This window comes from Leptidea sinapis, chromosome 15 (assembly GCF_905404315.1).
Source record: "Leptidea sinapis chromosome 15, ilLepSina1.1, whole genome shotgun sequence".
NCBI classification, from domain to species: domain Eukaryota; kingdom Metazoa; phylum Arthropoda; class Insecta; order Lepidoptera; family Pieridae; genus Leptidea; species Leptidea sinapis.
The window spans coordinates 3584353-3612199 of NC_066279.1; the positions used below are offsets into that span (position 1 = coordinate 3584353).

The 27847-nt window shown below is 34.6% G+C and overlaps 1 protein-coding gene and 1 pseudogene across 1 annotated transcript in view; both read left to right on the plus strand.

Moving 5' to 3' along the window:
- Positions 1-27847, plus strand: part of LOC126968171 (cytochrome P450 4C1-like) — a 63189-nt gene that overhangs the window by 25714 nt on the left and 9628 nt on the right. The window lies entirely within an intron of this gene.
- On the plus strand, positions 6456-7067 carry LOC126968434 (cytochrome c-like; annotated as a pseudogene).

Sequence of the window (27847 nt, forward strand, 5' to 3'; positions counted from 1 at the left end):
CGATGGTCCTCCAGTAATTTATTGGAAAAAACAGACGAGCCTCAAATTCAAAAATCTATTGCTATTTCCCAACATACCTGAAGCCCACATACTGTTATCGAAATTAGATTTTCTACATCGATAACATTTCCAGCTTACGTCAACACGAGTGTTTATATATTATAAAAACTAGTATATGACCCGGCAAATGTTGTTTTTGCCATATAAATTAAGTACCCCGTGCCCGCTCGTTCTATGAGTTTTCTTATGTAATGAAATGCCATTGATTGAATTATTTATGGATGAGTAATCAGAATAAACTTATATACTAAAACATTCTCCGAAACACGTTGCATCTTATGGTATAAGTATTATTCCGATCGGTTCAGTAGTTTTTACAGTGTAACAGTGTAACCGAAGGAAAAAAACTCCATTTATTAGTATAGATATCCAGAAGCTCTGCTCGGTGTTAACTGATTGTCTCGTGGCAATTGATGATGATATTGGATATTCATTTATTAATGCCAACATTTATTAACAACGATTAACTGTTTATTCGACTTCGACATCGAAAAACACACCGCAATTACAGTAATTGGTTCATAGATTTGTTATGAGTTTCTTATATTTTGTTTATTTTTGCTTAATCGCACTTTTAAGCAATAAAGCTTGTATAAACATAAAAATAAATTTATGTTTATACAAGAAATACTCGTCTTATGAGGAAGCTCATGGTCGTTCAGAGGGCAATGGAGGATATGCTCGGTGTTTCCCTGCGAGATCGAATTAAAAATGAGTAGGAGAATCTACGTCACCGATATAGCCCAAATGATAGCGAAACTGAAGTGGCAGTGGGCAGGGCACATAGTTCGACGGAAAGATGGCCGTTGGAGCAGTAAAGCCCTCGAATGGCGACTACGTACCGGAACACGCAGTGTTAGTAGGATACCCCCCACAAGGTAGACCGACGATCTGGTCAATATCTCCGGAATACGTTGGATGAGGGCAGCACAGCACCGATTGTCGTGGAAATGTTTGGGGGAGGCCTTTGTTCAGCAGTGGACGTTTTCCGGCTGGTGAGGATGATGATGATTACATTTTTAGTGACGTCCATTCAAAGCAGTGAAATCAATTTTCTATTGTTCTGACTTGACTTGGATGATAGATTTATTCATTATTTTATTATATTCTTTGAAATATTTTTATGGGCTACTTGAAACGCGCTTTCGAGCAAAATGAAAGACACTTATGCCACTCAACCGACAGACATATCAAATGCTTTTGTTCAACATCTTCATTGAAGTTCAGTGCCCTGAAGAGCTCATGCGACACTGGCCGATAAAACGTTAATAATTTTAGAGGCAAACCGAGATCTGGATTCAGCTGACCTTTCCTTATGGTTATGTCTTCACTCGTTTTCAGAACATAGGCTGTGAGATTAACTATTGTTTTTTTTTCTTTTAACTTGTTTAAAAACCGCATATTGGAATATTTTCATCACTAGAGCAGCAGCATTGTAAACAATACAAATTTACAAAAAAGGCACTACGTTTTAGATTTTCATAAAATATTTTATACTGCATAATATTTCATAGACTATATAAATAAATTTTAAAACAAAAGTTATGAACGATGCGGGACTCGAACCCGCGAACTCTTGCGTTCCGTGCGCCACTCACCGCCACAAGCTTCACGGAAGAGCTGAGAGTTGAATAAAGACATAGCAAGATTTATAAGCTTTACGTCACTCGAATAGTTGGCTCAGTGGAAGAGCGCTCGCACGGAATGTAAGAGGTCGCCGGTTCGAGTCCCGCATCGTTCATAAATTTTGTTTTCAAATTTTATTTGTGCAGTCCCAAAGTGGGGGTTATCACTCAAATAATACTAAATAATTTCATTTATCATATATTTTTAAATTATACAGCTTTATATATTTTGAAAACCCTGCATGTATGCATGCATTATGATTATGAATAGATATTTTTTATTATTTTTTTGTTAAACAAATAATTTATTTTCATCGTTTTGACTTGGTATGTCAGTTACTGTATAGTAACATAAATTGTTTTCCGAAAAAAACTTTTAGGAGTTGACAAGTTAAAATTGAGATACTAATTACATTTTAGAAAAAACTAATTGTTTGACAAACTTTTCTCGATAAAATGTGTTCCTACGCAAATGTATGGGCGACAGATTTTAGACGTATCGCTATCAAATCTTGTATGCTTTATTCAACTACAAGATTTTATAACGATACGTCACTCGAATGGTGAGCTTGGTTAATGCACCGTCACGGAACGGCGGAGGTCGTGGGTTCGAGTCCTGTATCGTTCATAAAATTTTGTTTTTCAAATTTTATTTGTGTATTAATCCTAAAAGTGAGGGCTATCATTTAAAAAAAAACATAAATTGTTCACGTACATTTCATATGGTCGTAAGATATTATGATGATTATCTTAAATGTCATACTAATCTTGTAAATGTGGGAGATAGCCAAAATCCACTACGTTTAAAGCAACTGTGCGCTGTCAAACTAAGCCGGATTATACTTCGTCGCCAATCGCCATGCTGTAATTGCTACTATTTCAAATTTATGTCAAATCATTCCACGTTTCATACTAAACTAAATTTTATTTCAAATTTCCTCTTTGCGTGTAATAAAGCGAGTCAAACAAACAGAAGCGAGACATTTGGGTTTCGTTGGCCACATGGACAAGGACTCCGAAAGAAGCCGCGTGAAGAAGCTAGATTTTTATAAAAGAATACTTCATATGTCCAACCATCCAGTTAGCACAAAATGGTGGCCGGTGGATTATCAGAAACAAGAAGTACTAAGCAGATAACAATATAACATACTGAGACATCGGCACACACTCATATACAACACTCATGCTCATAAATACACTCAGAAATACAGAGGTTGATACATTTAAAAAAGTTTTCATTTCTTTCAAAAAATTATTAGTTTGCCCTATCTTTTCTGTGTATCCCATTTAACACTGTTATATTAAATAATGGTGAATGCACTGATTTGCTCATAGTCTACTGCTGATACTCTGCTCTATCTCATATAACAGGTTATGCGCCCAGAAACGGGAATAAAAGAGAAAAATGAGTAATCACGTGTACAAAGAACAATTGAAAAGAGAAAACTACGATACATGGAGGATCCTTGCAAAAGCTGTACTATTAAAACTTGGCCTTTGGAGCTATGTTTCAAATAAAATTAAGAGACCAACGCGAGAAGGTGATACATTGAATGACTATATGGAAAAAGATGAGTTAGCATTAGCCGAGCTTTTTTTCTCATGATATCACCGGGCGAATTAAAACAAGTTAAAAATTATCAAACAAGTAAAGATGTCTGGGATACGCTAGAAAGCATATATTATAGCAAAGGTCCTGCAAGAAAATCAAGCCTATTAAAAGAGTTGATATTGAAGAAGAAGAAAGATGGTGATAATATTGTCAATCACTTGAATAAATTTATGGATATCGTCGATAAACTAGCAGATATGGACATACCAATTAATAAAGATCTTCTTAGTATTATGATGCTTTACAGCTTACCTCAATCTTTTGAAAATTTTAGAATTGCAATAGAATCCAGGGATGATCTACCAGATCCAGAAAACTTGAAAATAAAGATAATTGAAGACGCTGAGGCAAGAAAAAATATAGCTAGTACAAGTGAACAAAACTCTGAACAAGAGGCGCTGTATAGTAGACAACGTGGCAAAAATAAAAACTTTATTGTTAAATGTTTTAAATGCAAAAAGAAAGGACACAAAGCTCATGAATGCTGGTCAAAAGTGGAACGAGTTAATAAAAATAATGCAAGTCTATGTTGCTTAGAAGAAACATGCCTAAATACGTCTGATAATAAAGAAAAAATTAAAAAATGGTGTCTTGACAGCGGATGTACGTCACATATGAGTCATGAATTGAAAAGATTTATTAATATGGACAAAGCTGATAACAAAACGTTAAGGTTAGCATCAGAAAACTGTCTTGCACAAATCGAAGGACGAGGTCCAGCAAAACTTTACACCTATAAAATACCAAATCTGAAACTAACTGAAGCCTTGTACGTACCATCGCTGACTACAAATCTAATGTCAGTTGGAAAAATAACAGACAAAGGTGGAACAGTTTTATTTAAACAAAAAAAATGCTATCGTGATGCGAAACAATAAAATTCTGTTAAAAGCAGAGAGACATTCAGACGGTTTGTACTACGTTAAAGAAAACATAGAAGAGAAAGCTAATTACTGCGAAGCAAGCAAAATGCAGCAATGGCATAGAAAGTTAGCACATCTAAATGAAGGACAAATGAGAATAGCACTTGATAAGAAAATTATGGAAGGCTTAGAATTCAATAAAAGTGAAACAGTTAAAGACTGTGAAGTCTGTGCTAAAGGCAAAGCAACAAAACTACCGTTTTATGCACCTAAAAATGAGCAACGTACAAATGAAAGATTAGAAATTGTGCATACTGATGTATGTGGTCCCATGAGGCAGCCATCGAAAGGGGAACCCCCTACTTCATCACATTTACAGATGATTATTCAAGATATACAAGAGTATATACAATGAAAACTAAGGATGAAACTCTATCAAAATTTAAGGAATTCAAAAATGAGGCTGAAAGATTTACCAAAAAGGAGATAGTATGCTTACAAAGTGACAATGGGACAGAATATATTAACAATAATTTTGACAAATATTTGAAGGAGAATGGCATCAAAAGGAGACTTTCCGCACCATACACGCCAGAACAGAATGGCTTAGCAGAAAGAAAAAATAGGACATTGCTTGATAAAGCTAGATGTATGTTGATAGACGCCAATATGAAAGAAGTTTTTTGGGCTGAAGCTATTAATATAGCTAACTACTTGGCAAACCGTAGTCCTTGCACAAGTATTGATAACGCGACTCCATTTGAAAAATGGGTAAAGAGAGTTCCATCAGTAAGACATTTTCACATATTCGGAACTAAGGCGTTTGTACATAAAAATAGAAAGAAAAATGGAAAATTTGAAGCCAGAGCGACACCTGGAATTTTTGTAGGATATTCGGAAAATCACAAGGCATACCGGATTTTCAACCCAAAAACAGACCAGGTAATGATTAGCAGAGATGTCAAAATACTGGACAAAATGTTTTATGAAAACGAGATCAAAGGAGAACAAAAACAAGATGTAGTTAATAAAAAGGAAATAGAAATTATATTTTCTCCTGAAAAATAATAAAGATTTGAAAGAACAAGAAATTGATGAAACTGACCAGGAATTGAACAATGATGAAATATTTGTTGACGCAAATACAGAAACAGATGAAATAGATCCGACTAGTTCTACTGATAAAAGACAGAGAAACCCACCAGCATGGCACCAAGATTATGAGATGGATGCTGAATAATCATTCCTCTGTGAAATAGACGAGAACATGGATGAATGGGAAGATGCAAAAATAAGCGAGATTGAATCTCATCTTAAAAATAATACTATGAAAATTGTACACACGAACGAAAGCAAAAATTTGATTGATAGTAAAATGATTTTAAAATATAAATATAATGCAATGGGAGAAATAGATAGACGAAAAGCACGACTTGTGGCGCGTGGGTTTAATCAGAAAGAAGGAATTGATTACACTGAAACATTTGCACCTGTTGCAAAAATGAGTACTCTTAGAATACTTATTGCACATGCAATTGAAAATCAATTTAAGTTATCCCAACTAGACGTGTGTACTGCATTTTTAAACGGCGATTTAAATGAAGAAATTTATATGAAGAAGCCGAAAAATCTGGATAAATATTTAATATACATAATTACACATGGAAAAGACATAGAGTTGATTAAAAAAGCAAAAGAAATGCTTTTAGATATAAATAGATATAAAAATAATGGGATATGTCAACTAAACAAAGCCGTATATGGTTAGAAACAAGCAGGAAGACAATGGTTCTTAAGATATATGAGAAAGTGTTGGAAATCAGATTTAAGAATTCTTCAGCGGATCCTTGCTTGTATATATTAGAAAAAGGAGGAGAAAAGCTGTTTGCAAACATTTATGTGGATGACTTAATACTAGCATATAAATCAGAAATGTTGTTACGAGAAGTCAAAACAAAACTGCAAAAAGTTTTTGAGTTACGAGATATGGGTTCACTCCATCATTGCCTGGGCATACAATTCACCCATGTAGGGGGAGAAATAACATTGTCACAGGAGAATTATATTGAAAATTTAATAAATAAGTTCAACGTGGCTGAATGTAAGTAAGCCAGTGTCAACGCCCATGGAGACTGGTCTGAAACTGGAGAAGGGTAATGGACTCACAGAGATGGAGAATATACCATCCCAAATGTTAATTGGATCTCTAATGTACCTCGCTGTAGCCACAAGACCAGATAATATAATGTTTGCTGTTAGTTATTTGAGCCAATATAATACATGTTTTGATAATCATTGTAATTTCAACCAGGCTGTTATATAGTTGTGTCCGTCGTTTGATATAAAATCGTGCAGTTTTAAACTTTTATTGATTTTGAAAATCAAAAAGTAAAACAATGGGTGTACCTGCTGGTAATGCTGAAAACGGAAAGAAAATCTTTGTACAGAGATGTGCACAATGCCATACAGTTGAAGCTGGTGGTAAACACAAAGTAGGACCCAATCTGCATGAATCATTGGACGCAAGATTGGTCAAGCGGCCGGGTTTTCATACTCAGATGCTAACAAGGCAAAAGGTATCACTTGGAACGAGGACACCCTCTTCGAATACTTGGAGAACCCTAAGAAATAAATACCAGGAACCAAGATGGTGTTTGCTGGCTTGAAGAAGGCAAATGAACGTGCAGATCTAATTGCGTACCTCAAAGAAGCTACTAAGTAACTTCGACAAGTTTAGGAAATTATTATAAGAAGCATATTCCAGTCGTTACTGGAACCAACTTCTTATTTCTTAGCCCAATCAGTATCATCTCTTATTTTAATGTATTTATTATTCATCCACTTAAATGACAAAATACAATTGGTATTTAATATGAATATCAAATAAATAATGCAAAACCACTGTGTGTGTGAATGTTATTACGTTGTCATGCTTATAAAAAGTTGTAATTAATTTATAAAGTTGTTTTCTTATATTAAATAATGGTGAATGCACTGATTTGCTCATATTCTACTGCTGATACTCTGCTCTATCTCATATAACAAACACCTTAAGGAGATGGGAATGGCTGAAAACTAGCGCTGCATGAAAACTATTATTTTTATAAATTTATATGACGAGGAAAGAACCTCTGTATTGTTTTTAAGAGGTGAGACGTCATTACTATTGCCATCACAATTGCTATCATGCTGAAGATCACTCATTGACTCATTGGTTCTTCTAAAGAAAAGTGTGTTGTAGTATTTGCGCCGATATATTTTATTTTATTATTTATTGAATTATTTTATTATTATTTCGAGCAGCATAAGCTGAGCCTACTCCCCTTTGGTCTTAATGTACGTTTATAATAAGTTGATTTTGTTTATTTAAATTTACTTCAAGCCAATAAATTTCATTATTATTATTAAAACTGAACTCTCACAGCTCAGAAATCAAAATAACAAATTTTAAATATTACAAATACCTACAGACAGATATCCAAATATTGAAAATTACTATCTATTCCAGAACTTTCCTTGCGACCAATGGACGTAGGAAGGTATTTATGACGCGTATTTCACGAGCGACTGGCGATGCCCTGCAAATCATTTCCGCCTTTCTGTACTCCTTTGACCTTATTTCGCTAGAAATTCCAACAAGTTTAGAATTTTATTTGTAAAAGAGCGGCGAGCGTCCGTTTCATTACGTCGCATTCTGACTATCATTTAAAGTGAGTATTTTTATTAACGAAAATAAGGGACGAGCAGGACGTTCAGCTGATGGTAATTGATACGCCCTGTCCATTACAATGCAGTGCCGCTCAGGATTCTTGAAAAACCCCAAAAAATCTGAGCGGCACTACAACTGTGCTCGTCACCTTGAGACATTAGATGTTAAGTCACATTTGCCCAATCATTTCACTAGCTACGGTGCCCTTCAGACTGAAACGCAATAATGCTTACACATTACTGCTTCACGGTAGAAATAGGCGCCGTTGTAGTACCCATAATCTAGCCGGCATCCTGTGCATAGGAGCCTCAAAAGTGAGAGGAAAAGTCACAAAAAACTCAAAGAAAATTTAAATATTATAAATTTTAAGCATATAATACAGTAAATAATATATTCATTTAAGTAAACAATGAATTATTTCATAAGTTATAATTTTATAATATTTCGTTTTGACATTGTACACTTCTTTCCCATGTAAGCTTTCAGTATGAAAAATTAACAGCTTCCTTACCTGACGCATAATTGTTCTAAACTTCCTGCACAGTAAATAATAAATAAGAATAATATTCCTCTGGAGAAAATATTTTTTATATATTCTTTATAACCTTCCAAAGCTCATTTATCTCAGGCTTTGTCATCTCTTATCTGGTCCAATATTACACAGAAAATAAACAGTTAAATTGGTTCGAAATTTAATTTCATTGATGACGTACGCTCTCGTACGGGTATCAGGTGAGATACATTACGTTCTGCCTATTTTAATTGAGGCTTGCCCGTTTCATGCAATTAATTTCTTGAGAGCCATTGAAATAGACGAGGCGACGTTTGCTATGAACAATTAAATGATGCATTATGTCAGTTTGCGGTACAGCATAAATAGTTTCTCTACTATAATAGGAAATCTTGTTCATTGAGTCATAGGTTCGAGTATAGTACTTACTTCACACACTCAAATCAAATCAAAATTATTTTATTACATAGGTTAATCAAATTACATGTCATTTATTTTCATACAGCTCATTCGGAAGGCAGATTTTCTTAGAGAAGAATGAGCAAGAATCTCTTAAGGTTGCTCTTTTCAAAATAGATTAGGTATTTCAAATTTTTATTTTCAATTCAATTAACAAATTATGTCAATTACAATATATGCAAAGTGATGCAGCAAAAATACGGAAACGTCAAGTGCTAAATGGCTTACACGAGTAAATAAAAAAAATCAAATTAATAATTTAAAACACAAGAGTTATTGACAACAGTGGATGTATCAATCCACACATACCGTAAATAAGGCATTATGCGAGCACTCGATTATGAGGCACTTTTAGTAGCAATTATTAAAAAAATAGCTTAATTTTAAAATAATTAAATAAAAGAAATAAAAAAAACATGAATCAGACCTCCTGGTAACAGGGCCATCCAGCCACCACAAGTAGCCTGTTCACGAGCATCAAAAATAAAGTTTAAGTTGATAATCATTTACCAATACTAGTTGAGCTATAGCGTTTTGTGCCCTAATCTATTTATAGTTTTACGATTTCTATCACACAATAACTGTGTACTTTTAGCTTTTTGTTCGGGTTTAAAGAGTACATGAGATTTTCCACATTTAAGTCCCAGCATAACATGAAAGAAATCCGCCAATATTTAGAAATACCAACCAAATTTTCGTGGCCAAGCGCTACTTCAAAAATTACAAGGAGTTAGTCAAGGAATAACTGAATGGTTACTTTATAAAAAATAACTTTATTCAATAAACCCGATTTACAATGTTTACGAAGCTAAGACTAAACACAGAATACTTAATTTTACGGTACTTACATTATATAGCTTATTCTAACAAAGAGAGTCATATTTCTGTTGGAAAGTTATTTGGTACATCAGCAATAATTTCTGTGGGAAAGTAATTTGGTACATCAGCAATATTGTTTCCAGAAGGTTCTACACGTGTAAAGTAAATGTACCTACGACTTGTTGCTATGCTCTACTTTGGCTGACAAAGCATAAATCTATAGGGTTAGCACCCTTAACTAGTTCGTTCCAACCATCTCATTCGATCCTGCCACTGATTATGAGTAAGTATTTAAATTATCATATTGACAATATTAAAATAAGGATGTTTTATATCCATTATAACCTTAATAACAATAGGCAAAGAAATATGTATATCTTTTGTAAAGACTTATTATCCACATGATTATAGATAATATCAGCAGATTTCAAGTTTCTTTGAAGCTTCTGAAGTTTCTGAAGCTAGCTCTCAAAGCAGCTGAGCTTTGTCAAAACTGTATGAAGTATTCATTAGAGTCGAGTTCCCTCATTTTGTTTGATAGCAAGCGAGTTACTACGGTAGAGACTTTTCTTTACCCCACCTTTTGATAGATATAATTGAAGAATATTTTACAGTTTAATCATATTCTTTTGAGATAATATAATACTTCTGTGATCAATTTCTTTTAATTATCTTTGCTCTATGATCATAATTGTCTTCCATCTCACCCAAATCTGTTATTGAAACAGTTTACAAATAGTTGGCTGCCCCCTAGCCCCTACCCTAGTAATGCCCAATTGCTGAATTGTGGTGAAATATATATTTAACTTTGAATTCTTTTCGATTCACGCGAAATTAATATAATATTCAAACGAAATTTGGTAGCGGCTCGCTAACTTTACTGAAATTGTCGAAATGAAACTTTTGTTGTATCACAAGCGGTCACCCTCGCTTATATTTGCTTACGTGGCAGTTATCTCTGAAACGTTCGTTTCGTTTTGTTCACAATATCGTAGGCATAGATTTTTATGTCCACATAGTCTCTTGCTGTGAGGCAACGCATGATAAAAGGTTTATTGCTTTAGAGTGCATGACTTACACTCGCAATACGTCAATAACTTTGTTTGAGTGTGCGTGCGTTTTTTTTAATAGAGGTTAACAGTTAGCTGCTGTTTCTCTCAACGTGTTCACTGCTGTCATAACAGCACAGCAGAAAAACTGACTCTCTAGACGTATAAATTGTCTAATCGTAGATTTTATTTTAATTTGTATCACCGAAATTAATTTTCTATAATCAAAAAGTCTTAGTTCTCCTGTAAAATGCACTATCTGTGCGTCGGACAACAGATTGAGAAATGTACTTCTAAATTTGTATTTCTTGGCGCCCTGAACAGTAAAGTACCGTCATAAATGCAATTTGCGAAATAATTTAAACATTCGTAACTTCCAATAGAAAATATTTTAGCCCCGACTTGAAATTAAGCGATGTAAACTAAATTGAATATATTTAAAATTTTATACAAATTACGGATTCTAATGTGGAACTGTAATTTCATTTGTTTGTAATTATGAGAATTGAGGACGGCTTTAGGGCTGTCACACTCATACCAATTATATCACAATGAATACAAACATGGACAATTCATGATACTGTTTGATTTATGAAAACACCGTTATTTTATCAATTACAAATTAATATTTTGTTAACAAAAAGTACCTTCTGACGACGTGGAAGAAATAAAGAATAGAAATACGAATCGTTTTAAAGTCTTCGATGTGGACGTCCGGCGTTAGAAGAATCTAGTCAACTATAACAAATATATTTGGTAGACCATAAATACAGTCAGAATAAACGCAATTTAAGAGTATTTGCAAGAATATTTTAGACTTCCTCTGGTTTCGCGTTCAAGTCACACTAATGTTTTCAATTCGTACTGTCACACAATATTTTAAAAGGCTTTGAGCTAAAGCATTGTATACTGTATAATTGTTTCAAAATCAGCCCCTTTCTTATGTCTTCTCAAATTAAAATTAGTTGTCTCAGGCTTAGAGATATGTATTGAAAATTGTGTTCTTGCCAATCAAGAAAAAACACAACGTAACACACTTTTTCTTTTATGCATTAATGCAATTTTATTCTATAACTGTTTTAGGTTTAGTATTGTCACATAATAAATAATTAAATGTAATAAAATTTATCTTTTCTACATTAAAATTAGGTTTGCTATCATTGAGCTGGTACAGGACCTCTTTAAAAGCATTGTCAGAATGTTCTAGGGCCTCGTTCCTGTTCTTTTTATGTAATCTTATAAGAATAAATAATTAAATTATAAGAGCTAATCAAATGTCTTTATTCAAACAAAAAATTCTTATAATATCTATGTTTTAATTTAAATTATAACTATCATTACAGGGAAGTGTACCATGACCATACTGGCAGCATTTCCGCGTTGGATAGCTAGGGTGATCCGTCGATCGAAGGTAATTGAAGTTATGAGGTAATTATTTTGCTTTACTTTAAGAATTTTTATTTTATGCATTGTGTTATTTCAGAAAAAATATCTTTTATCTTCAATACATCTCACAAACACCAATCATAATACAAGAAGTGAACCAGTAACTGTGCCGAAGGCAAGGTCTAAGAATATACCTAGATCTCAAGACTTAGTGTCAGATCTTAAAACTAACCCCCAAATAAAGTGAAATATTTTTCTAATTTGAATTTATGTTGGAACGTGCCTCACGTATTATCTCACTGGAAGCAAAATCGAATTTGATGAAATGAATATGCCTTCAATTGAGTAGCATTGTAGCATTTATTTAATGAAAATGGATCCACATAATATACAGTTTAAAAATAATAATATGAATATATAAAAGTATAAAATTAATAATACATAATATATGTTTTGTTATAGATGAGAGGAGGAAAGGGGCTCACATGATAAGAAGTGGTGAGGCCTATAGACATCCGCAACACCAGAGTCAAGAGATACGTTGCCACTCCTTCAGTTGGGAGAATGCTGTATGGTTGAAAGTCCCTAAGTCCTTTCGGTTCGGAAAAACTGCAGCCGGTAATTAATTGTACATTAAGGCTGTGCGAGACAAGAAGTTCTTTCCAAAATGCGTGGCTGCAGAAAGGCAGACGTCAATTTGATGCAGGAGGAATTTTAAGGTATTTTGGTTTAGGCAAAAAATAATACCCGAGGGGTGTTTGCGCCGCAATTCTCTATTCTCTTTGTTCTAATTTTTTGTTATGACAAACTATAGTGCAGATAGATTCATGTTGGTAATAGAGAGATACCTATAGATAACAGGCGCATTCGTATATGATTGGCTGATCTAATGCAATTGTTACTCTCGCGCCGGTTAACTTTAATCAATTGTCACCGGGCAGTAGCACACATATTCATGAAATCATCAGTGGGCACCGGTATATTCGCATCGCATCATAGTAATCGGTGTAACGCATTCATTCACCAAACGCCGAGCGGACACACACTTTAGCACGTCAAGAATGTTCCTAGAGGATTAGCGAGGGTCTACAGCAGACCACCTTTTCCTCGGAACCTCGGGTATTTCTGTCTATTGTTTCACCATAACTAATTTTAATTTTTAATATTAAATGTTTTCCTGCGCATATTAGGAAATTGAATTTAGATGTCACTCTTTGACATCTAAACAATTTGTTACCTCTAAAGTGATATCCCTCATTTCAGGGAATAATTATTATAAAAATTAAATGTGTAACCAAATTCATGAACGATGCGGGAACTCAGATCCGCGACCTCTCGGGTAAATAATAACAAATCGTTCGCACAAATAGGCAATTTCATAGGTATTATTGTGTAGTCAACCATCATAGTTCTTGAGCTAAAAAATCCGACCAGAAAACGGAAATTAAATAAGTAACTGATCGAAGCATGACCTATTTCTGTCAATAACATTCCGAGCGCTAGAAGTTTGTATACACTTTTATACACCCCAAATAATCTTATTATCATTGTAGCATATATGGATATTTACAAATCTTAAACCTATGCAATTCACCCTCTACGTATTCGTAATCAATAGACTTAGCTTTTTGCCAGTGGGAGGCTCCTTTGCACAGGATGCCGACTAGATTATGAGTAATGTGTAAGCTGGTGAAATTACTGTGCAAATAAGACTTAACATCTTATATCTCAAGGTGACGAGCGCAGTTGTAGTACCGATCTTGAGCGGTACTGCATTGAAATGAGAAGGAAGTATCAGATCATAAAGTCCTGCTCGTCTCATCTCTTATTCAATATTTTATCTTTTTAAAGTGATAACCCTCACTTCTAGGATTAATACACAAATAAAATTTGAAAAACAAAATTTTATGAACGTTGCGGGATTTGAACCCACGACCTCCGGCGTTCCGTGCCGGTGCTCTAACCAACTGAGCTAACCGTTCGAGTACTTCCTCGTTATAAAATTCTGTTTACTTTGTTCAACTCTCAGGTTGTGGCTTCATCTACAGGATCCACTTAACAGTTGATAACCTGCTCAACCCCAATATTTTCAAATAGGGAAACTGACTTTCGATGTCGCTCTTGTCAATCTAAACAATATGATATGTTTTTAAAGTGATAACCCTCACTTCTAGGATTAATACACAAATAAAATTAAAAAAAAAAAAATGAACGATGCGGGATTCCAACCCACGACCTCCGGCGTTCCGTGCCGGTAGTAAAAAAAATTAAACGAATATTTATAAACACGAGACTTATTGAGAAGAGTGGATGCACCAATCGACACATACCGTAAATAAATAACGGCATTGAGCGAGCCTTTCATTAGCTTTTATTAAAAAATATAAAATAACTTTAATTTTAAAATAAATAAATAAAAGAAGTAAAAAAAAACATAATATCAGACCTCCTGGTAATAGGACCATCCAGCCACCACAAGTAGCCTGTTCACGAGCATAATTTTTAAAGTTTTAAGTTGATAATCAATTACCAATATATACCGGGCTTATAGAGTACATGATATTTTCCGTATTTAAGTTTCAGCATAACATGACAGAAATCCGCGAATATTTAGAAATACCAAATTTTCGTGGCCAAGACTTAATTCACAAATTGCAAGGAGTTCGTTCCGACCATCTCATTCGATCCTGCAACCAATTATGAGTTATTTTTGAAATTATTAACGCGTTTATTCCAGCACTCTTAGCCCAAATGCGTAGTCCCTGACTCATGGAATTCAGCCCTTGTCCACCCGATCCAAAAAAAAGGAGACACTTCAGATCCGGCAAACTACGGGCCTATTGCTATTACCTCCCTGCTCTCTAAAATCATGGAGAGCATAATTAACCGCCAGCTCTTAGTATACCTTGAGGGTCACCTGTTGATCAATGACCGGCAGTACTACAGGTGATCTTCTGGTATACCTATCGATGGGCGGCGGCTATTGAAAGCAAGAGGGAAGGCCTGGCAGTTAGCCTGGATATAGCGAAGGCCTTTGATCGTGTATGGCACAAGGCGCTCCTCTTAAAACTTCCATTGATTGGGCTTCCCGAGAGCTTATGCAAGTAGACCTCCAGCTTCCTCACTGGGCGCACCGTACAGGTCGTTGTCGACGGTTATTGCTCGAACCCGAAGTCCGCGAACGCTGGAGTGCCCCAAGGCTGTGTGCTATCTCCCACGCTGTTTCTTCTGCATATCAATGATATGTTGGACACCTCCAACATACATTGCTATGCAGATGACAGCACTGGTGATGCCGTATACACGGGCCATGCAGGTCTCTCTCGAGAAATCGTTGACAAGTTCCGGGAGAAACTTGTGTCTTCTATCGAGTTCTCTCTTGAGAAAGTCGCGGAATGGTGTAAATTTAACCTTGTCCAATTTAACCCCCAGAAGACTCAAGTATGCGCGTTTACCACTAAAAAAAGCTCATTTGCCGTATCACCGCTCTTTGACAACACTTCCCTTAAAGCCTCGCCTAGTATCGTAATACGGGGTCTCGAAATCTCGAGCGATTACCAATTCCATGGCTATCTGGAGGGCAAAGCCAAATTGGCTTCGAAGAAGCTGGGCGCCATTAATAGAGCAGGGCAATACTTCAAGCCGGCCAACATTCTAGCGCTCTACAAATCGCAGGTCCAGCCACACATGGAGTATTGCTGTCATCTCTGGCCTGGTGCACCCCAGTATCAGCTCGACCCATTTGACCACGTGCAACGTAGAGCAGCTCGAATTGTCGGGGACCCTGTGCTCTGTGAACGGCTGGATCACTTGGCGTTGCGTAGAGATGTTGCTTCATTATGTGTCTTCTATCGCATTTATCACGGGGAGTGTTCCGAAGAGCTGTTTAACCTGATTCCTGCCGCTGAATTCCACCTTCGCACGATACACCACAAGTTAGGATATCATCCCCACCATCTGGATGTGTGGCAGTCCTCCACAGTGCGGTTTTCAAGGAGCTTTCTTCCACGTACTACAAAGCTGTGGAATGAGCTTCCTTGTGCGGTGTTTCCGGGACGATACGACATGGGTACCTTCAACAAAAGCGCGTACTCCTTCCTTAAAGGCCGACAACGCTCCTGTGATTCCTATGGTGTTGCAAGAAATTGTGGGCGGCGGGGATCCTCGTGGTGATGGTTTGTCCTCCTATTCCATAAAAACAATCTCACTAAATCTTGTACTCATAACAAAAAAATCAACGGCATCGCATAAAATGCTATTCAAAGTTAATATTTAGTAACCTTTTCAATAAGGAGGTACAAACACGACACAAAAACTACGCATTTTTTTCTAAAGATACTCTATGAAATGGCAACTAGAAACTGTCTGTGAATTTATTATAATTATCGATGGCAGAGTCGCCTTATTAGCATACAATAAAATAAAATTTAAATTCAATAAAATTTACGCGTGCAAAGTCTATTGTTAATATTAACGGATACTAGATTTGATTTATTTACTTGATTAAACTTTTGTATTTACAAATCCAAATTTATACATTCAAAAGTCCATTGACGATACGAAGGGGACAATCAATGACTTTCTATAAACATAGAAAAATCACATCATATAAATACAAAGCCGAAATATGGAACATCCCACAAATTACACCACAATAATCTTCGACTTCTAAATCTATACATTGCCTCATTTACTCCAGTTATTTAAAATGTTCATGGTAAATAAACAGTAATGTAAAATATTAGGGTTTAAGTATGAAATTGTCGATTCGAATCAATTTTTACTGAAAAATTCAAATTCGTTTTTTTTTTTTTAATGTAACATATTTATTTAATTAAAATAATTATCATTATTATCAATAAATTGCTGCAATCTAATAGGAAGGTTATTTATGCCTTTACGATAGAACTGTGGTGATCTAGATTCGACAAACTGTGTGAAGGCATACTGTACTGCCTCCTGAGAAAAAAAACTTTTTATCACGTAGAAAATTGCCCAAAAAACGAAAAAAGACTCAAGTTTGCGCGTTTACCACTAACAACCCATTTATCTTATCACCGCTCTTTGACAACACTTCCCTTAAAGCCTCAGCTAGTATCGGAATATTGGTTCTCGAAATCTCGAGCGATTGCCAATTCCGTGGTCACCTGGAGGGCAGGCCGAACTTCTACGAAGCCAAATTGGCTTTCAAGAAGCTGGGCGGCATTTTAGCGCTCTACAAAGCGCAAATCCGTCCATACATGGAGTGTTGTGGTCATCTCTGGTTTGGTGCACCCCAGTATCAGCTCGATCCATTTGACCACGTGCAACGCAGAGCAGCTTGAATTGTCGGGGACTCAGGCATAAAGGCATAAAAGGCATTTATTTTCTCAAAATTGATTCCTTTAGAATTCTTTTTATGTCATTTCTAATATACTCGATACTACTACCGCTTCGAAAACAAATGGCGCTCTGATAGAGAAGAAGCGGTGCAAGAAACTCTCCAGTGCTTTGTGAATGGCTGGATCACTCGGCGTTGCGTAGAGACACCGCTTGTTGTGTGTCTTCTACTGCATTCATCACGGTGAGTGTTCCGAAGAGCTGTTTTACCTGATTATTGTTCCATCTTTGCACGACACGCCACAAATCAGGATATCATCCCCACCATTTGGATGTATGGCGTTCCATCACAGTGCGGTTTTCAAGCAACTTTCGTCCGCCAGCTGTGGAATGAGCTTCCTTGTGCGGTGTTTCCGGGACGATACGACATGGGTACCTTCATAAAAAGCGTGTAAGCCTTTGTGATTCCTCTGGTGTTGCAAGAGATTGTGGGCGGCGGTGATCATTTAACTGATCGAGGTGCTCAGCACCATGCATGTCGGTTGTCGGTTATGATGGCATGGTACTGCTGGCCCCCTCGGTGAGCGCACTAAGAAAGCTCCTTAAAGTCTGTGAGTCTTTGTATTCTTTTTATATGTTCTTATAACAAACATTATATAAAGATTATTATGACGGATAAATATATAGTAGTATATATAGTATTAATATTAATTAATTTCAAAGTCTTTATTCACTCAAAGTGCATAGGTATGTAAACTTTTATGTTCTTGATATTTGATATTATTGACTACTGGCTGGTTGTTAAAAAAAATCGATTATGTTTTGTTTTTTCACAAATGTACAAACCTTTGGCTCCGATTTTACGTTACTGCATGACAATGCGCGTTGACATACAGCTCGGCGAACCAGTTAATACTTGGCAACGGAGAACGTCCGGGTTTCGCCCTGGCCTGCACAATTACCAGACCTCAACCCCATCGAGCACGCATGGGAATTGCTCCAGAGACATGTTTTGAAGGACTTGGACGGAGTGACAGTAACCCAACAGCTGAAGGATTTGCTACAATTCCATTGGGAGCGAATACCACAAGATTACATAAACAGTCTTATTAATTCAATGAATAATCGAATCGAGGCCATACTTTGTATTAAATTATCCTTTTCTTTCACAATATATTAATTTTTTTAGAAATTTCATTTTGTTAAAAAAATGATAAGTTGCTTACCGTACCTTAGTTTCTGCAGTATATTCTAATATTGTTAATTTCTTTTATTAAAAGAACTTATAAAGACAACACCTGTTATTTTTACATCATAGGACCCTAAAAATATTATTTAAAAATTAAAATACAACGTTATAATTTGAAAAACCATCCTAAAATTTAAATTAGTACATGTTGCTTAGACTTTTTTGATGTGTGTAGTTACATTGATTGTGGTTAGTAATGCAAATTTAATTGAGTAGAAACTTATGATTTTATGATATCAAATACTATCTTTTTTTGTAAACTTATATGCTGATGAGGCAAAGATGTAAGGTTAGAAAAGTTTTTATTGAATGTTTCTTGTATTATGAGTATGATTGATGGGTGAATGTGATAAGTATGAAGTCTATTCGCTTTGAAATCAATGGTGCGTATTTATTTTCGTCGCACTTTCTCAGGTGTAACTTATAGATAACTATGTATTTATTTAAGATTAGCACTGAGCATTCTACTTGATTTCGTATTAGATTTTTATACCAAAACAAAAGTATAGAGAAGCGCTTAAAGTTACAAAACGATTTCAAACCCAAACCATATTATATTCTTAAGGATTTATATTTAATAGTCATAATACAATTTAGAATGCTCACAACATAATACCTTTATCTGTTTATCTGTGTTTTTTTTTTAATTTACACTTTTTTTTCTAAGTCACTCGTGTATGTTTTTGAGCATTTGATGCATGAGTAATTTAATGTTCTCGTTAATTCCGAAGTGAACGTAAATGATAAAATATCTAAATATTCATTTGTGTCATTTCATTGACCTAAATGAATGTAAAGATATTGAACTTGAAATTTGAACGTGTGCGACCAAGGCGCTAAAGACCAGTGAGGTATATTAATCATGGTGTAATCAAGTTTAGCCATTTGTACAAAGTTAGTCGTTCAGCGCTGGTCATGTATCTGTTGTTAGTTAGTGTTGTGTTGTTATTGTGGTATTTGTTGTTTCGAAATAAAAGACGAAGGCTTTATCAATTAGCTGAACCAATACCCGGGGCTAAAGATACATTTCCATATCTGGGGCTTCTTAAGTATTCATACAATGCGGTTGATAGTAAGTATCATGAAAATATACTTTAGATAATTTTAATAAAAAATCACCTTAATGTCGTTGGAAAATATACTCATGCTGTTGAATAATAATTTTATATATTTGACTTAATATTGTATTTATTTATTATTGAAGCAAATATTTTTATCTTTGTGTAAAACTTTTAGTAACTTGTTATTCTTTATCTTTCCATTCTTAAAATAGTATTATTAAAAAAAATAAGCCTTATTTCAATATCCAATCATTTGTTAAGTCTGCTTAAAATCCAAATTTATCATTAGACAATCACTTACTTGTATTTTTTACTAAAAATTACAATTCCGGATACATTAAAACGGTTAAACTTGTAACAGAATCCATGAGAAAAGATAAACAATATTTTTATATATTATATTTTATTTATTATATTATATCTATTAAATTAATATTCTATTGTTATTTGTGATGATGAAGTTCTATTTTTTTATGATAATAAGGGATGAGACGAGCAGGACGTTCAGCAGATGTTAATTGATACGCCCTGCCCATTACAATGCGGTGCTGCTCAGGATTCTTGAAGAACCCAAGAGTTCTGGGCGGCACTAAAATAGCACTCGTCAACTTGAGACATAAGATGCTAAGTTTCATTTGCCTAGTAATTTCACTAGCTACGGCGCCCTTCAGACCGAAACACAATTCTTACACATTACTCTTTCAAGGCAGAAATAGGCGCCAACGTAGTACCCATAATCTAGGCATCCTGTGCAAAGGAGCCTCCCATTTCATTTATCATGATTGCATATACCATGTCAGCATGAATATAACACGTTAATTTTCGCGCAATTATTATAACCGACTTCTAAAATGGAGGTTCTCAGTTCGATTGTAATTTTTTATGTTTGTTACCTCAAAACGTTTGGTTTGATTTGGATGATTCTTTTTTTTGTTTGAAAGCTGGTGCTTCTCCTGTGATCCCATTTCAATTTGGTCAATCAATGAGAAAACCATAAAAGTCTTATATACAAATTAAGTATGTGCACGACATATGGATGAATAACTCAATATCAAACCAATTAGAAATGATGTACTTCAGGAGTAGCTTGTTGAGATTTTGTAGAAGTTCTGACTATAGGATCCATGACTAAGAAACGGAACTCTTCAAGTCAAGGGAACATATTAACGATACTCAGCCGAAACCTTTTTAGTGCTATCTGGTTTGTTGAGTCACCAAGTACCTAATAATTGAACTCAACGACTTACATTAAGGGCTATCAGACAAATTAGTAAGTGTACTTCAGATTCACTTAAAATCAGATAACTTAACAAAAAAACCGATTCCAACAAAATAATGCATGCAACCTCTGTTGTATAAAATTATTGCATATTATAAAAGTATAAAAATTATTGCATATTTTACAACAATCTAATTAATTCCAACTCCAACTCCAAAAATAACAGTAATTGCAACTAGAATTAGTTTAACTTGATTGTATAAAAATACGCAATTATTTTAATTCTTTTAAGTGTAGGTATATTATATCTATCGTTTAGCACAATATTTGTTTTTAGTCGGATGTTGTTTGTTGAAATTTTGTTTAAATATAAACTTGGATGTGATTTAAGTGATCAAGATAATAAATAAAGATTACGAGTGGCCTTTAACGATGAAGCCTCATCTCATGCCATAATTATCAACCGGTTTAATGATTTTAAATATGGTCACACTAATCTCACCGATGATTTACGTAAGGGCAGACCTTCTACGGCGACGACTGAAGATAATATCAGTGTTGTGTGGTGTATAATGGAGACTGATAAAAAAATTTGTAGGGGAACCTGTTTAAACTTGTCACTATGTGTACAAAAATCTGGTAAAAAAGTGTGGCAACAATTCCCACGATTTTAAATTCTATTGTTTAGTGTAATCTGTACGTCATAAACGTAAGTATTTTTAAGATGCTTTGAAGTCTGATAGTTTTAAACGTTTTATAATAGTGACTGAAATTTATCTAACATGATTCTTTTCTTTAATTCGTATTAAAACAATCATAAAGTTACGAGATATATAGTAACCCACTGATATTGCTGTCAACTCTGGGCTGGCGCACCCCAGTATCAGCTCGATCCATTTGACCGCGTGCAACGTAGAGCAGCTCGAATTGTCGGGAACCCAGTGCTCTGTGAATGGCTGGATCACGGCGTTGCTTAGAGATGTCGCTTCATTTACGACACGCCAAAAGTTACGATATCATGCCCACCATCTGGATGTGTAGCGGTCTTCCACACTGCGGTTTTCAAGGAGCTTTCTTCCACGTACTACAAAGCTGTGGAATGAACTTCCTTGTGCGTTGTTTCCGAGACGATACGACATGGGTATCTTCAAAAAAAAGTGCGTACACCTTCCTTAAAGGCCGGCAACGCTCCTGTGATTCCTCTGGTGTTGCAAGAGATTGTGGGCGGCGGTGATCACTTAACAACAGGTGACCCGTACGCTCGTTTGTCCTCCTATTCCAATAAAAAAAACACGAAATTATTTCAAATCCACCGTTTTGTTGAAGTTAAAGTGACCCATCATCAAATTCAGACAAGTTTAGGCATCGATGTACAAAATCCTTAAAAAATGCTAAGCAGTCTTGAATCTTTGGATACTTCATAATTTGACCGAGGCCCATAAACTGTGCCGTCTTGGTTGGTGCTGCGAAATGGTGGAAAGGATCAACGAAGGTGACTCAAATACAATCAAAGCAAATTTTACTTTTGTGATCTTAAAATCAAAAGTGGTCTGTTAATGGGTATTTTTCTTCTGAGGAGTTGTGAACTAGAGTGAAGAGATATCGAAGCGTGGGAAAAAAGATGGTGTCCTCGTTCTTCAGAAAGACAGTTCGTAACGCGACAATCAATTAAAGGATAGAACAACAGATAAACAAAGCGGAACACTAACAATTGTTTACCACTTGTCTTCAAAAAAGTTCAGAGAAACAACCTCGCAGTAGGATCCGTCTTCACCACGACAATACTACGCATACCGCCCGGCAAACGAAAAACTATTTGGCGACATCACACATAGAATAACTGGGTAACTCACCTGGTAGCCCCGACCTTGCACCATTCGGTTTTTATTTATTCCTGAAAATAAAACAAAATCTTCGATGAAATTTTCTGGACGCCGAGGCAGCTGTGGCTGCATTTCAAAAGGCAGTTGAAGAGACCCCTAAGAAGATGCAAAAAAAGATTGTAGGAGAGTTGTTTCCCCGTTTCTTCTCTTTCAGAGCGTCATTTGTATCCGAAGCGGTAGATGTATCTAGTATATTAGAAATGACATCAAATATAATTCGAAAGGAATCAATTGTGAGAAAATAAATGCCTTTTATGCCGTCTTATGGAAGAGTAGGGTTTTCTCAGTTAAGTTTGATAGTTATAGCACAGAGTATGGAATATCTTAATATATATATATTTCTTGTGTGCGTGTCTGTATTGTATGTCACTGAACTCCTCCTGAACGGCTGGACCGATTTTGATGAAATTTTTCATTTGAGTTCAAGGGGATTTGAGGATCGTTTAGATTAACAATTCAACTACCCCCTAAACGGCTGGACCGATTTTGATGACATTTTTGTGTGTTCCAGTGAATTTGAGATTGGTGTGTGTCTTCAGATGGATTCAAGAATGGTTTAGATTCACAACTAAACTACCTCCTAAGCGGCTGGACCGATTTTGATGATTTTTTTGTTTGTGTCAGTGAATTTTTGATTGGTTTAGATTCTCAATTTCGTCCATATAATATAATTCTCCTGCTCATGTGTATGTTAGTGAACTCTTCATAACGGCTGGACCGATTTTTCAAATTAACGACGTGTGTACAGGACAACGTCTGTTGGGTCCACTAGTTTTTTATAATAGCTTAATGCCCTTAATTTAATGCTGAATAAATGCTGTCGATACAAGAGAAGTACAAACTAAGTAAATATGTGTTAGTTTTAATGCCACAATCTAAGATAAACTCAAAGACACATTCATTAGTGAACGATTTGCTAATGACCGGCCCAGTTTTATATTGTGCGTTTGTTATTTACAGAAGCCGTCTCGATAATAGAACATATAAGTAGAGAATGTTTTACAACTGGAGGAATTCAAAAGATGTGGGGAGGTCCATTGCTATTAATAGGTAAAACCAAAGTGTAGCGAATTCCTAATAGATTTTATATAGTTTATTGGTTTAATATATTTACCTAAGTGACTTTTATACACCTCTCACCTGTGAATGCGCCTAAAGTTGTAAATTTATATCAATATGTTTGTCTTTATTTTATTTGATGAGTAGTGAGTACATACATTATCATGGTTTTATTGTTAGTTCATTTGTACTTTAAACTGTGATATAATTATAATATTCCCATTAAAATAAGTACGTAACAAATAATGCAATTTGTAATATTGTTTTCAGGGTTAACGAATCCAGCAGACGTTGAATATGTTTCGAAAAATTGCTTGGAGAAAGATCTATTAATTATGAAGAGTGTAAAAGGAATCACTGGCGATGGTGGAATTTTCGCCCCTGGTATTGTAACAGTCAAGTGATTTGATGATAAGAGTATTGGTTTAACTTAACTTACTTGAACCTTTCTTATGTTAAATGTGAATTCTCATTTCAGTTTCAATATGGTCTAGAAAAAGAAAGGTGATTATTCCTGCGTTTAGCCCCAAAATACTCAATAGTTTTATGGATATATTTTCTCGAAGATGTGCGGATCTTGTTGATAAACTTAAGGACTTGAGTGGCACCGGTACATTCGATATTTCGCCTATTATCAACAATTTCACATTAGCGTCAATAGCTGGTAAGAATAACGCCATTATTTAAGGCAATAATTAAGTTATTAGTAAGGTAGACATAGAGTCAAGTAATTTTGCTATATATCGCACACCGGATGCAATAACAAATGACGTTTTTTCAGGAGATCGATTTAAAAGTTGTCGTTTTACTAAAATGAAATCGGTCTATTATAAATTTATGATCTAAATATTGTTTATATATCATATTTTAAAATGAAGGTTGTTACAGAAATAAAAATCTTAGGTAAATGCCATATTTAAGTATTTTTAAACTACGGTACCTACATTTATGACATTTTTGCACAGAAAATTAAATTAAACGTAGAACTTTGGTGTGCAATATCATCATAAATGCTGAACTAAACAAAATATCCACACGCCTAATTAAGAAGTAACACATACACTTAACTTTACAATAATATATATACATAACAATTACTAAAACTATTATTTAAATAAATGGTATTCAAAACTTTATAGTTTTGAATAACATTTACCAAATTGATGAATAATTTCTTATGTTTTAAATTACTAATGAACTAACAAGCTTGAAATAAAATTTGTAGAAAAGTCAAACAAGGTTAAAAGTTAAATAACTCGCATTTTTGTATTTTACTGTACTAGTTAATGACAATTGAAGTATTCTTAATGTTTTTAATTGTTGTACTTAATTACTCTTACAAATAATGAATCTCTATCTTTGAGATAAAGTTAATGATTGTGGTCTCTCACTGGTTGTTGTATTTCTGATTTGTTAGCCGTGTCTTCCTCTTCTTTCATTATGTTAAGGCCTTCATTGTTATGCCTGCATTCTATAATTGTACGTGAAATCCCCTCGGTGATACCCAAAGTATTTATAAAATATGTCTTGCTTACTCTAATCTCACTTCCTTCATTGAATAAATAAATAGCCGTGTATGGTTTTCTAGGATTATTTTCACGAGATTCTTTTATTCTACGACATGATCGCTGTAGAAGGCACACACAAGTTCCCAAATAACCTCACTGTCGTTGTAAGTGGCGTAACAGATAAAAAGCATACACTATCTTACTTTTTTATCACAATTAGGGAGGAGACGAGCAGAACGTTCAGCTGATGGTAATTGATATACTCTGCCCATTACAATGCAGCGCAGCTCAGGATTCTTGAAATACCTAAAAATTCTGACTGACACTACAATTGCGCTTGTCACCTTGAGACGAAGAAGATATTACGTTTAGTTTGCCCAGTAATTTAACCAGCTACGGCGCCCTTCATACCGGTACACAATAATGCATACACATTCCTTTTTCACGCCAGAAAAAGGCGCCGTTTTGGTACCCATACACGTAAAGATCTCTATTCTTGAGAAAATTTTGACGAACATGATAGTCGGCATTTATATAACAATAAATCTATGTACTTTAACCAGTTACTAAAGAAGTATATTAATGACCAGAATTTTTCAGTATTTGGCAATATTTTATCCATTTGTTTGTATCGAGAATACGTTTTCTACTACGTTCTATTGTTCTGCACTCTTGGTTGATATTTTGAGTGTTATGAGTTACATAGTCATATTCCGATGATGACGATATTTCTGAGCAGCTAGAACTGCTATTGTTATCCGAACTAATTGACTCGTTATCATCAGTTTCAGAAGTCACGTCCAAATGAGTTTCCTTCATAGGAAACTTTAATACGCAAAAAAAAATAGATAACTGTGTAAAAAATACTGAATTAGAAAGTCTTATACCATACCTGAATGTCATCATCACTTACATTTGAAGGTTCATCAGTGCTTGTAATCAAATGCTTTGTTATATCATCATCATGAGGGTTTTAAATAGAAGAATTCTGCATTTTCGATAATGCTAAATGCAAAATGGAAAAAATACATAAGTACGGATTTGTCTACACAAAATGCAAAATAGATAAAAACTTACGTTACTTACTTATCACTCACTTTACCTTCTTTAATACTTCTTTGTTTTATTTAAGCAAACGTAATATTTTTTTTACCTCTTCCATCCATAGTTTAATTTCAGTGAAAACAAAGTAAGGATAACACGTATTGTTTTTTGTAAGTACCTTATATACAATATTTGGACGTCCATTTTATAATTACAATGGAATTAAATTAAATCTGAAGTTTGCCAAAAACAAATAATGAAAACGATTTATCAGTTATCGTTAGTACATTTCTGGGACGATATTAAATAATTGTAATACTCGTAAATGACGGTAACACTTGCTGTTTGTATTAGAGAATAGAACTACAAAGTCAGAACTGTTCCCTTGTGTCATTATTGCCCCAAAATTGTACGAAATATTTATATATACGTTATTGCTCCTACATAAAACACTTCCTGACGCGGAGTCGCGAGCAACTGAACAATTAGAACGTTCTCACACTAGCGTTTACAAAAACCCGCCAAAACATTTACGACCTCAGTCGGTCTTTAAAAGAGTTTCATTTATGATACTGATGTACCGGCTGTAGACGCAAGTACGACATCATTGTGATTAAAAACTCATTTTACCAATTTGCGCACTTATTACATAATAACGTCTACCCTACGTGCAATAGCACCCGATGTGCGATATGGTGTTCATCAAACTGTAAAACAATAAAATCTATACCCTATTTGAGAGATATTATTGTTTTACGCATGAATTTTAAAAATACTTAAAATTGATTTTTTACATCCTAAAAATTATCAAGCACATGGATAATTCTTGTTTAGAGAAATTGAGAAGAATTTAGTCTGTAATATGTTGGTGATTACTTATTTAGAACCTATTTTTTTTACCTAGAAATGCCTATAAATTCGCAATACAATTAATTCAGTCTATGACGTTTCATAACATTTTAGTAATAATTCATACAATGAGCGGGCGCGTTTTTATAAAGTTTATAGTTTAATTTTTTACTTTAATAATGCAAAAACTTAAAACAAAATCTTAACATTGTTCTCAACGAGAATCTTGTGTTAATGATCTTTAATAACAGAAAAAACAATGGATATGGTAATTACAGTCAAATTATATTTTCTGCATTTATATATTATGTTTAGTCTTAGAAATAAATATGAGAAAATATGAATTTAGAAAACTTAAAAAATAAATAAATTATCATATAATTACTTTCTTTTCAATTATAACTTTCACTCTTTTCAATTCAGAAGAAATAAAATCTGGGTTCGAAACACAGAATCACGTCATCAAACAGCATCGTAAGATTATCTGATTGCGTTTTAACAAATTCACTTTCAGTCATTGTAAATAATAGGGTAATTATACAGATCTTTGAATAATAAAAAAC